Here is a 12,125-nt window from a genome sequence, read left to right as displayed (position 1 = left end):
GAGTCAGGCTTACACGTTTTACTTTGTTTCATTGACTCAAAGGTCCTTTACTTAGAAGTTGTTTTGTCCCCCTGTGTGTTGTAAAAGCAGATGTTTGTGAAGAAAGACCTTTGTGTCCAGACTGTTTTATATCAATCATAAACTCACAGGCAGGTTGTTGTTTACAGTAGCCTCTTATGAAACGAGCACTTTTTCTGCAGTGTGGCTTTACCCAAATTTAAAAGCAAAAAAAGTGTCAAAACAGCGACAAACACATGCCGGAAAAGCAACAATAACACGATGAATGTTTGACAAAAACACGACTAAAGAGGGATGAAAAAGCGACAAAAAAGTGGCAAAAACGTGAGGAAAATTAGATGAAAAAGTGAAGAAAAAAGACAACAAAAACACCTCCAAAATTTGACAAAAACGTTAAGAGAGCAACAAAAACATGCTGGAAAAGCAACAATAACTTAAAAAAATAAATAGACAAAAACATGATTAAAGAGTGATGAAAAAGCAACAAAAAATCAACAAGAAAGCCACGAAAGAGCGACAAAAAAGCATGTTTGAACAAATATATTGAGGGGGTGGGAGTAAATTATTCCGATGTAAGAGCTTCCTATTGTATTGATTGTAAACCCCTCATAAATCAAGTATTGGCCCTTTATTGTCAGACACCAAACTGTCTTTCTGCTGTTATAGAATGCGAATATGATTCACCGACTCAAGGCCCAGGTTATACAATGTTTTTGTTTTATTCTACAGGTTAATTTACATAAAATCAACAATACGCCTTTATTATGTCAAAAATAAACCACAACTAATGAATTTGTATTGATTTTTTTATTGATTTTTTGGCAAGTAAAAACAACAATGGCCTGTAGCATTCGAAAGACTATACATGCTTTTCAGTCATGTGACTTTTGTTGTTATGGTGGCCATTTTGAATACCGAAGTAGCATTATGCAGTACTACAACATGTAACAATATCTCTACTCAGGATATAAAAGAAAGACAGATTGACAGTGGCATTTTTGTTTACTCCTAATCATTGCTCAAGAAGATAACAGTACGGCCCCGAAGACGTACGTTTATGTGAAGAGACATTGAGTCAGTGTTTAAGATGTTAGCATGCTACCGGTTAGCATTTAGCTTCAACAGCTCAACTCTGACCTCTCCAAGGGAAAGCCCTGAACCACACTCAAAACCTTGGCTACAACATGTGACAAAGGTCAGAGCTGTGCTGTTACTGTAGTATTTCCTCAGTGTTCATAGACAGTTGATTGAGTTGCTAACCGGTAGCATGCTAACGTCTTGAGCAGCTTAAACACTGACTCAGACTCTGTTGACATGACAAACTGTAAGAATCCCAGAGAAAGGTTTTCTGTTTCCTCGTTGATGTGTTAATTTAGTCTGAGGAGTGAAGCAGATCTTTAGTAAATCCTGCTGTAGCTCGAGCTGCTACTTCTGTGCCACATTTGCTGTTTTTTACTGTTATCTTCTTCAGCAATGATTACGAGCGCATAAAAATACCTCTGTCAATCAATTGTCTTTCATTTTCATCCTGAGTACAGATATTGTGCTACGTCGGTATTCAAAATGGCTGCCATAACTAAGCGTGATGTCATTGGAAACACATGTATAACCATGGGGTAAGTGAGCAAAAACTTTATGTCAAACTTTATGTCAAACCTATATGTCAAACTATAGTGAAAGGCATACACGTTTATGTTTGGCACATGAAGGAAGACTAAAGTAATAAGGCAGATGTCAAACTAATTTTAAAGTTCCCCAAAATGACAAATATTGGAGTTTTTTCAACAATTTTCTATTTCGGCACAAAAATATATATCCCAGATCAAAACAAGGCTAAAAATGGGAGCCCCGCAGCTGCTTCAATGAGAAGAGGAACCACTGTTTTCCCACAACTTGGAAAGGGGGGGAAAAAAGAAAAGAAAAGAAAGGAAAATGTGTAAGTACTTCCCAAACGCTAAGCCGCCTCCCGCTGAGTTTGGGGCTCAGTAAAGCCGGCCTGTTCCCGACACGAGGAACCCTCCGGAGCGGCTGGGAACGCGCCAAGCCTCCCTCCGCCGGCGAAGGTCAGACCGGAGCCCCAGTCACCTCACGAGAACCGACCCCGTCCGGCCTCTGCGGTCACGACGAGGGCAGGGCGAGGGCTTTCGGGCAAAGGCAGCTCGGTGTTTGTGTGTGGTTTTAGCAGCAGAGGCAGTGCAAGGATAGAGTTATTATCTTCACAAGGTCAGTGAAACAAAAGCGGGATTTTTCTTTTTTGCATATTTGGTGCATGGCTGTTGTTGCGGATTGGTGGACACGGCAGACCTTGTATCAGTAAAATACAAATAAAAAATAATATATAATATTGTACCAGTAAAATACAAATAAAAAATAAGTCAAATTTAGCACTCCAAGCTACTCCTTCACGTCGAAAGGAGCCAGCTGAGGTGGCTAGGGCATCTGTTCCGGATGCCTCCTGGTCGCCTCCCGTGGGAGGTGTTCCAGGCATGTCCTAGTGGGACGAGGCCTCGTGGAAGGCCCAGGACACGCTGGTGGGACTATGTCTCCGAGCTGGCCTGGTGTCGCCTCCCCCCAGAACAGCTGGAGCAGGTGTGCGTGGATCGGGAAGTCTGGGCATCTCTGCTGAGACTGCTGCCCCTGCGACCCGGCCCCGGATATGCATCCGGATATACATGACGTTACAACATTGTAAAACCATAGAAATAAAGAGGAGAAGTGGTGTTCAATCCTAGTCCGGGAGACTTTTCAGAGGCCGTTAGCATTAGCCACCAAACATCACAAAATTAAACGATCCAGATGTTTCCAGCTATAGAGTTTGGGAATGTGATGTCATATCGCTAAGCATTATGGGATTAGCAGCAATTGTAAAGGTTGAAATACTGGAGATGTTGTTCACATTAAAACACTCGGACACCACAGTGTGTTAGATGGATTTACCAGCAGTAACTCAGCAGCTAACAGAGTCGTTCCATGGCTTTTTTCTCCACTTTTTAGCTAGTGTTAGTCAATGGAAATGTATGCTAACAGCTGTAAAGATGGCGGATCTCCATGGTAACTGTGGAATTTCCCAAACTCACCCACTTTTAGGTCTAAGCCTCGCTAGAAATCATTAATAAATGTACAGACTTTTGAGAGTTTACTTGAAGGAACAGGCCACCGTTCTTCCATACTGAGATCTATTCTTACCTGAGCTTAGACGAGTTGATACGTACCTGTCTGGTCTTTGTGCGTGCGCTCAGTCACGCAAAACGACCAAAGATATTGTAAGCATTTGGCCTCTCCCAATGTATTCCTATAGCTCCAAACGGGGGTGAAGTTAGAAGCGACCAAGCTCTTCCACGGACACAAAGACCAGACAGGTACGCATCAACTCGATTATCGAAAAACGGTGGCTTGTTCCTTTAAGGTACAAATTTGCATATAAAAGTTTCTGTTTTTTGTGGGGTCGGATGCACATCTGTGGCCACTAAATATCATCTTATAGAAAGTTAATGATAAAGAAACTACAGAAATTGTATATATACCATGAAACAGACAAAACATACTTCACCATACATTAGTATTGCTCCTTTGCCTCCCTAGTAATTTCAATGGGGATGGACCGTTCAATTTGAATCAGGTCCGGGGTTCGATGGCTAACAAAATGTGTGCATGTTTAGGAACAGGCTCAGGTTGCTCAAGGAATTTCTGTGATTTCTATCTTGTAAGCAGCCCATAATCTAAATGAAATTGGTGCAGCAAAGAATTCTATTGTGGTAACTATGGTAATGGTCAAAATGCAGAATTTTGGATTTTGTTTATGGTTAATGCCTCTGTAATAGCTGAATCTATCCACATGAAACAAAAACTGACACAAAGTTCACATCTTCTCGCTCAGCGGATATGGACAACGGTCGAATTACTGTCTCGTAAAGCTGACAATATTGAAAATGATGTGCTTGATGTTGGTCAGATGAAAAGACTTTGAGCCATGAGATGAATGTGGCAGGTTTGTGAATCACTTCCAAATAATGATCAGGGAAAACGTTTGGACAATTTCTGTGAACTGTGTGTCTCCCATTGAGTTGTATCATCCTCTGTTCTGCCTTTACTTTCGATCTCAGTGGTCTCTACAACGCTCCAGGATCAATTGTTTCGTAGGTTTTCTGGTGAGAGGCTCCGTCAGCAGTGAAAACCTTCCAAACAATCGATCCTGGAGCGTCCTAGAGACCACTATGATGGAAGGTAGTGACCACTCATACAGCTGCTGGGTCACTACAAGGTCAAATACACACAAATATCAACTTTTTATGCAGAAAAAACTTGATATTGTGCGTCATTGACCTTTTGTGACCCAATGGCTGTGGGTGGTCAGCATGGTGCCTTTACTTTCCATCACGGTGGCCTCTACAACGCTCCAGGATCAATTGTTTGGTCGGATTATCTGGTGAGAGGATCCATCAGCAGTGAAAACCTATACCAAAAACTCTAAAAACATAATGCACCTTTAAACATTGTGAATTCAGAAGAGTTTATCCGTGGTATAATCCCTGTTCTGTTGCCCACATAGGAAGCTGGTGCAGATGGAGTTTAATCACAGTGAACTTCCCGCGGCCTTCGGGGAGGTATCCGTGTCTCCTGCACTCGATAACACCACGCCAAGCTTCCCCGGCGCCTACTACCCTCCGCATGCCTCTATCCGGAATCAGCTGCTGCTGCGCGGTGTGTGCAGTTCAGGGCCCGTGGGAAACGCAGCCCACGCCGCCACCTGTCCGCGTGTGTTGTGCGCGAGGTGAGCGTGACCCGCTGCTTTCAGTAACGTCTTTACTGGGAAACGCCGCTCCCTGAGGACCCGCCGCTAACGTCCGCACGGAGTGATCGGCTGAAACCTGAGGCTGTGAATGGGCTATATGTCCAGAATGTAGAGCGGAGTCAGACGGGGACGGCGGAGCTCACGATAGGGCTGTTGACGTATGAATGGAGCTTTGCATTGGTAACATATTGTGTTTGTTGACAGATTTACTGTGATGTACGGTGGCTTAGTCCTGCCTCAAAACTAGAAGATCCCAGGTCGAGCTGTCACGATGATTACTATATCGACTTCAATAAATGACAGATAAACAATATATTTTTGGACTCTATATCGTCAGAAGTCTGCAACAAAATCATTAGTTTTAGTTTCCTGCCTCAATATGTCAAACTTTTGATTTCGATAGCTTGATATATTTCTTTGGATGGTTGGTTGGTCGGTCGGTCGGTCGGTCGGTCGGTCGGTCGGTCGGTCGGTCGGTCGGTCGGTCGGTCGGATGGATGGATGGATGGATGGATGGCTGGTTGATTGGATGGATGGTTGGTTGGTTGGTTGATTGGATGGATGGATGGATGGATGGTTGGTTGGTTGGTTGGTTGGATGGATGGATGGATGGATGGATGGATGGATGGATGGATGGATGGATGGATGGATGATGGATGGATGGATGGATGGATGGATGGATGGATGGATGGATGGATGATGGATGGATGGATGGATGGTTGGTTGGTTGGATGGATGGATGGATGGATGGATGGATGGATGGATGGTTGGTTGGTTGGATGGATGGATGGATGGATGGATGGATGGATGGATGGATGGATGGATGGATGGATGGATGGATGATGGATGGATGGATGGATGGATGGATGGATGGATGATGGATGGTTGGTTGGTTGGTTGGTTGGTTGGTTGGTTGGTTGGTTGGTTGGTTGGTTGGTTGGTTGGTTGGTTGGTTGGTTGGTGCCCAGTCCAGCTTGTAAAACGCCATAAGCCATTATTATTTAAGGCATTTTATGTGGAAAATTGCCAACATTTGCTATATTTTGAGGGACTAAATTGGATCTGTGGATTGTCAGTTTTCAATGGTTTCGTTTAATGGATATATGAGGTAAGTACTTTTTCTTTTTACATAGGCTACGTCTTAAAACTAATAAACTATACTATAAACTACTACTAAAATATCTGGTCCAAAAAAAAACCTTTTGCCTTGTCTTTGCGGAGATAAATACTCAAGCAATCAAACTTGTTGAGTTAGATATCAACTAATCCTTGCCCAAAAGAAAGACACTGGAAAATTGCTTTAAGTTATGAATGTATTTGGCATTTTCTGTCATTCTCTGTAACATGACAATACTTGAATCAGTATTAGTTGCTGATTTGCCTCTGTATGTTTGCTCTGAAGAGTCTATAATAAAGATGAATTGGATTCTCAGACCCAGGCCGGGTTATGACAGGTCTTGTCCGTTTCCACAGATGGAGAAGAAGACAGATCGAAATGTGTTAGCGAGAAGCAGCTAATGCCTCTTCAGCTGCAGCGATGTCCGCGACGTTCCTCTTATGTTTACGTTGTGAGGTAACAAGAGCGACACGAACGACACTATGCCGCGTAAAATAACATCTCCATGACAGGGTGTAAACACCTCGTAACGCATGGCTTTAAAATGACACGTCCAGCTGCCTCCGAGGGTCTGCGCCCAGGACTTTAAGGACACGGCAAATGAGAAAAGGCTTAGCGACGGATCTCCTTTGACTTTATTCATTTCATCTCTGGTTGACTTGATTTTACCTCTTAACCCCACATTTTCTCCAGTATGGCTTTACCCAAATCTAATAGAGGATTATCTAATGGAGATTACAGACTATAGCCCTCATTTGAAACGCCTCATTTGAAAGCTAAGATCTGCAAAAGTAATCTAAACGGATATTTTTCCACACTGTGTTGTCATCACTTTTTTTTTACTTTTTCATTGCATTTAATGGCACATTTTTGCTGACTTATTGTCACGTTTTTGTGGCTTTTTTGTTGAATTTTTGTCACTTTTGCATCACCTTTTCATCCTTCGTTGTATTGCTCTTTACAAGCCTGTATTACCAAGTTTCTCAAAGCACTACACTGTCATCATTATTCATTCACTCCATATACTTGGTGGTGGTAAGCAACTGTTGTAGCCACAGCTGTCCTGGGGTAGACTGACGCAAGCGAGGTAACCAGTCTGTGCCATCGGCCCCTCCGCCACCACTACATTCACTAGGCTTCCTGGTGTTTCCAAAACGGTCTCCCATTCCTGCTTAGCTTCCAAGGTCTGACGGGATCAGGCAGAGCAAAGGCGGTACGGCCATCTTGTTTTTGATTATTTTATTTTATTTTTTCCCAAGAAGCTTTTAGATTTGGGTAAAGCCAAACCAGACAAAATTTGCACGGTGTAGGTGGGGTTAAGAGACTAACTAACTGTTCTGCTCTGGGGTTACTGCAGTTGGTCAGGCCTAGGTTCAGCAACACTATGTACCCAAAGAACCAGATTAGCTGAACATTCTTCCCTGATGGCGCGGGCATATTCCAAGATGACAATGCCAGGATTCACCAGGTTCACGTTGAGAAAAAGTAGTTCGGAATTTCACACCTGGATCGACCGCCACAGAGTCCAGATCTTTAACCCCACTGAGAATCTTTGGGATGTGCTGGAGCAGGCTTTGGGCAGAAACTTATTGATGTGTGTGTGGTGACTTTTTTTTTTTTTGGGGGGGTCAGGCAGTGCATTCGGAAAGTAAACATGTCATGAGATAGTCGTTGGTGTGACAAGTTTGAGAACCGTGGACCTAAAGCAAACACAGAAAGCTAATCTACACCTATAGCTCATGATGAGAAGACTGCAGGTCACCCGGGCGCCGCACTCCGTTCAAAGGTGGGTCAAACACACAGGACGCATTTCCCTAATAAAGCATAATCTTAACCGTAAAAATGTCATATCTCTCACAAGCATCCAGCCTGTGTTTACCTCGGATTACCCGGTGCCTGAGTGTCTGCGCGGCCAGACGGGGGAAAGTGGAAGGATGAGGTAATGCCAGGTGAAATTTGCATCACAAACTGCACACAATGGCTCTGACGCACTCCCGTCCCGAGCACACGCAAACGCACACCCCCTTTGTTACGGCCGTTTGACAGACTGACTCCTTCCTCGCTTTACCTGAGAAGCATTTTTTTTTTTGTTGAGAACTTGCAGCTTTTACTCCTGTGCATTTGAAAAATAAATATAAGACGTTCTACTCCCATATATTTCTGTAAAGGCTCCAAAGTGCAAAGCAGATTTACCCATGTTGTTGTAATGCACACTCCAGAACAGTAGGTGGCACTGTGTTCATTTTCTGTTAATGCCATTGGCTCACGAAAGGAAGAAGGTTTTGTGTTTTTGAAGCTGTAAAGTAATTTGTCATCACACTTTCTTTGAATACTACAAAATAAGAATCAGGGAAAACATTTGGACATTTCCCGTGCCTGTAGCTTTAACATGAAATTGTAGAACATCGTGAACAAAACTTAAACCAAAACAAGGCTAAAACCGAACTGGGAGAGTCATCACTAATTTTGAACTTTTGCACATTTTTTTTAGGGATACACCGATCCGATACTGGTCGATCGGACGATCGGAGGAGAAAATACTGAAAAAAATAGAATACTGCATATCTGCGCCAAATATCCCATACTGAACTTTAAAAACACAACTTTTACAGACAAAATCTAAGTGAATATGGACAGGCTGCATCTCATTTGCTATTGTAAATATAGATTTTTGTTTGTACCTGTACTTTGATTACATGTTACTGTATATTATTTATGCAACAAGGAACTGCAGATGGAAACTAGCCTATTTAGCTTTAAATATCTAGAACAGTGTTTTCAACCTTTTTTGAGCCAAGGCACATTTTTTTCATTGAAAAAATCACGTGGCACACCACCAGCAGAAAAAATTAAAAAATGTAAACCTGTAGCCTATATTCAGTTGTTCACATCAAAGTGTCTTGAATAGGAACACTGTATAGTCTCGCTCGCCACAGTGCCACAGTCACCGCCACCTGCCGCATCCACGCATCGCTAATTCTCTTGTTTCAAAGAAATTAGCGACCTGATATTGAGTATTTATTACATGGTTCCTCTACTCTAGACAGCACAGACACTCGAAAACAGCACATTATTTGCGGATAATAATAATAAAAAAAACAACTAGGTGAAATTGGATAATTTTCCAAGGCACACCAGACAATATCTCACAGCACACTAGTGTGCCACGGCACAGTGGTTGAAAAACACTGATCTAGAACATATCTGTCTTTGAGCTTAATGTCTCTGTGCACTGTCACTTCAATAAAGATTAAACTAAACTATTTTGAAGCTCAGAAGCTCAAAGAATAAAATCCCTGAGTTAGTTTTCACCTCCACAAACAGACTTTTAATCGCCACGCAAAACACTGTGGCTAGCAACAGCATGCTAAAGCTAGCAGCGACATGCTAACCTAAAGCTAGCCACGGCTGGGACTGAAACTATGGTTGGATCACCTTTATAGTAGCCTAATGAAATAAAATTGTGTTTTGGTGTATTAAATGCTGTAAAAAGAATATCAGATATTAATATGCAAAAGAACATTGGACGTTTTACACAAGCTACTAAACATCAGATTTTAGCGTCGAACATTATAAGGTGAATAGACTGTCATTTTACTTTACGGCCTATATTCTTGTGATTGTATGACTAATCGGGAGTCATTGTAACAACCAGAACACAATCCCTGTGTCTCCCTCGCCTGTGACCCACCATAGTGTCCGGGACAAGGCGACCCACGACCCGCAACCCAACCCTCCCTCCTGGAATTATCAGCTGCTGCTCGGAGTGAAGAGCAGGCCACGCTAACCTGGCACCAAACCCGCACAGGTCCCTCTTTAGTCCACAGGGCTCCGGGCGGCGAACGCACTTATGTAACCTCTGACCTCTGACCTTGTTATTGCGCTAATGAGCTGCCGGAGAAGGCGGCGTGCGTGGGAGGGAATTGACTTGTCTTGTAGATACATAGAGAGAAAACCAGATTGAGATGGGGTTGGTTGTCACATTTACCTTTTTTTTTAACAAACTGTAGGTGAATAGTCTACTATCTGGCAAAAAAAACTATAAATGAGGCAATTATTGAAGTCTGTCTGATTGGTCCAGGGGTTGGTCGTCACAAGGAGTCTGTCTAAATGGTGGAGGGAATGTTTTGTTGTATCTCTATGTTTTTATGATTATATTAATTTGATCAATAGCATTTGTTGATACATATTCAACATTGGGTTTAGTAGATTATGTGTGGGGTTGGTTGTCCCTATTGTCATTAATGGTGTTTTTGGTGTTAAAGGAGCTTTATGCAACTTTTTAAGGGGAGACACTACAGGCAAAACTCAATTTTTTCAGTTTTCAGGTTTTGGGCCAAATTGGTCTCTGAACATGCAAGCTTTCACCTGGAAACCATATGCCTAATCTTCACAATAACATGTTTAAATATTGCGCTGATTCAATGTTCCCCCATAGACTTATATGGGAGAACACAATTTCAAGGGCCTTTTTCTTAAAACACATTTTTCTGTCATTGTGGCGACACTATGTCCACGTCAGTTGGACCTAAAGACTTCAAATTTCCCAGCTTTGGACTGAACAATATCTGGAAGATTTTTTCAGAGGGATTTTTTATTATTTAATCCCTAAGCCCCATTTATTGAGTTTTGAATGTCAAAAAATAAGGCGAAACTTATTTTTTTTACACATTTTTCCAACTATAAAATAGATTATTTTAAAACTAAACAAGAAATCCTAAATCCCCTCTGAAAACGTCTTGGTAACTCATTTATCAATAAAATGAAACCATAAATTTGAATGTAGCTCTATCCATTATTCAGATTTCGTCGCCGAAAAGATGGGAAATTTGGGGCATTTTTAGGCATAAAACACCTTGTTCTTATAAGAAAAGATACAATGACAGAAAACTTGCAATGTATTTTTTTTCTCACATTTATGCCAGTGATCTACAGCAAAAGTTTCAAATTGATATCTGTAAATATACATTGTTTCCCTATTCGCCTGCAGTGTCTCGCCCAAAAAAGTTGATATTTGTGTCTATGTTACCTTGTGGCTGTAGGAGTGGTCAGCATGGCGCCTTTACTTCCCATCACGGTGGTCTCTACAACGCTCCAGGATCAATTGTTTGGTAGGTTTTCACTGCTGACGGACCCCCTCATAAGAAAACCTACAAAACAACTGATCCTGGAGCGTTGTAGAGCCCACTGTGATGGTCTCTACTCTAAAGTAAAATAAGCACAAACATCAACTTTTTTTTTCCACTTAAAAAGTTGCATAATGCAGCTTTAACACCCAAAACACCATTAATGACAACAGGGACAACCAACCCCACACTCAATTGTCTTAACTCATGCAATAAGATAAAAAAAAAAAGAGGAAGCAGGCCTGATTCAAGCTTTGATTTAATGTAGTGTGACTCTCGATGTAGTCACCTGTGCAGAAGGGAAGTGTGACAACCAGCCCTGCAGTGTCTCCAAGTGTGCGGGAAAATATTCAAATGCAGTTTTTCCAGTAGTTTAATCTGACATGGGGATCTAGACAAAAATGTGGTTGGTAGAGGTCTGAACTACAGTGTTTGCAGGTTTTAAAAGACCTGATAGAGACAGGGAATCATATTTAGGCAAACTATATTAAGTCACATTGGACTTTTACATCATGCAATTGTCTTTTTTGCAGCTTATTCTTATTGTTCTGTCAGGTAGAATTACTATTGATAAAAGTATGTGTCACAACATCCACTAAATGTGTTGTTTATCTGAGGAAATGAGTCCCTGTGATGGTTTAAAAAGTGCTACATTTTTCTTATTGTATAAATTTGGAGTGAAAACATGCTGCCATTAACAATCATCCCAAATATCCACATTATTTCTCCCCATTGTCTTAAAAAAAAAACACCAACAGTAGCCTCCTCTCTGCCTCTTTGTTGTCTTTAATTTCTCTCACTCTCCTCTCGCCGCTGTTGCTATGCGTTTTCCCTGCTCTGCCCCAGCGCCGCGCGCGTGCAGCAGCGCCCTCCGCCGGCCCGAGCGCGCCACTGCGCCCCGCGTCGCGCCTTTATTGTATTTCAACAAAGAAAGCGGAGCCCACACAAAGAGACTGCGGCTCTTCCTTTGTCAGGGGCCCGCGGTTTCAAACGCGGCTGCAACATTTGCGCCGCTGTTTACGAAGCGCTGGCAGGAAGCGCGAGGGCTGGAACTTTAGGCGGTCAAGACTTA

The sequence above is a fragment of the Gobius niger genome (assembly GCF_951799975.1).
Source record: "Gobius niger genome assembly, chromosome: 21".
Classification (NCBI taxonomy): Eukaryota; Metazoa; Chordata; class Actinopteri; order Gobiiformes; family Gobiidae; genus Gobius; species Gobius niger.
Note: the sequence above shows the minus strand (reverse complement) of the source record.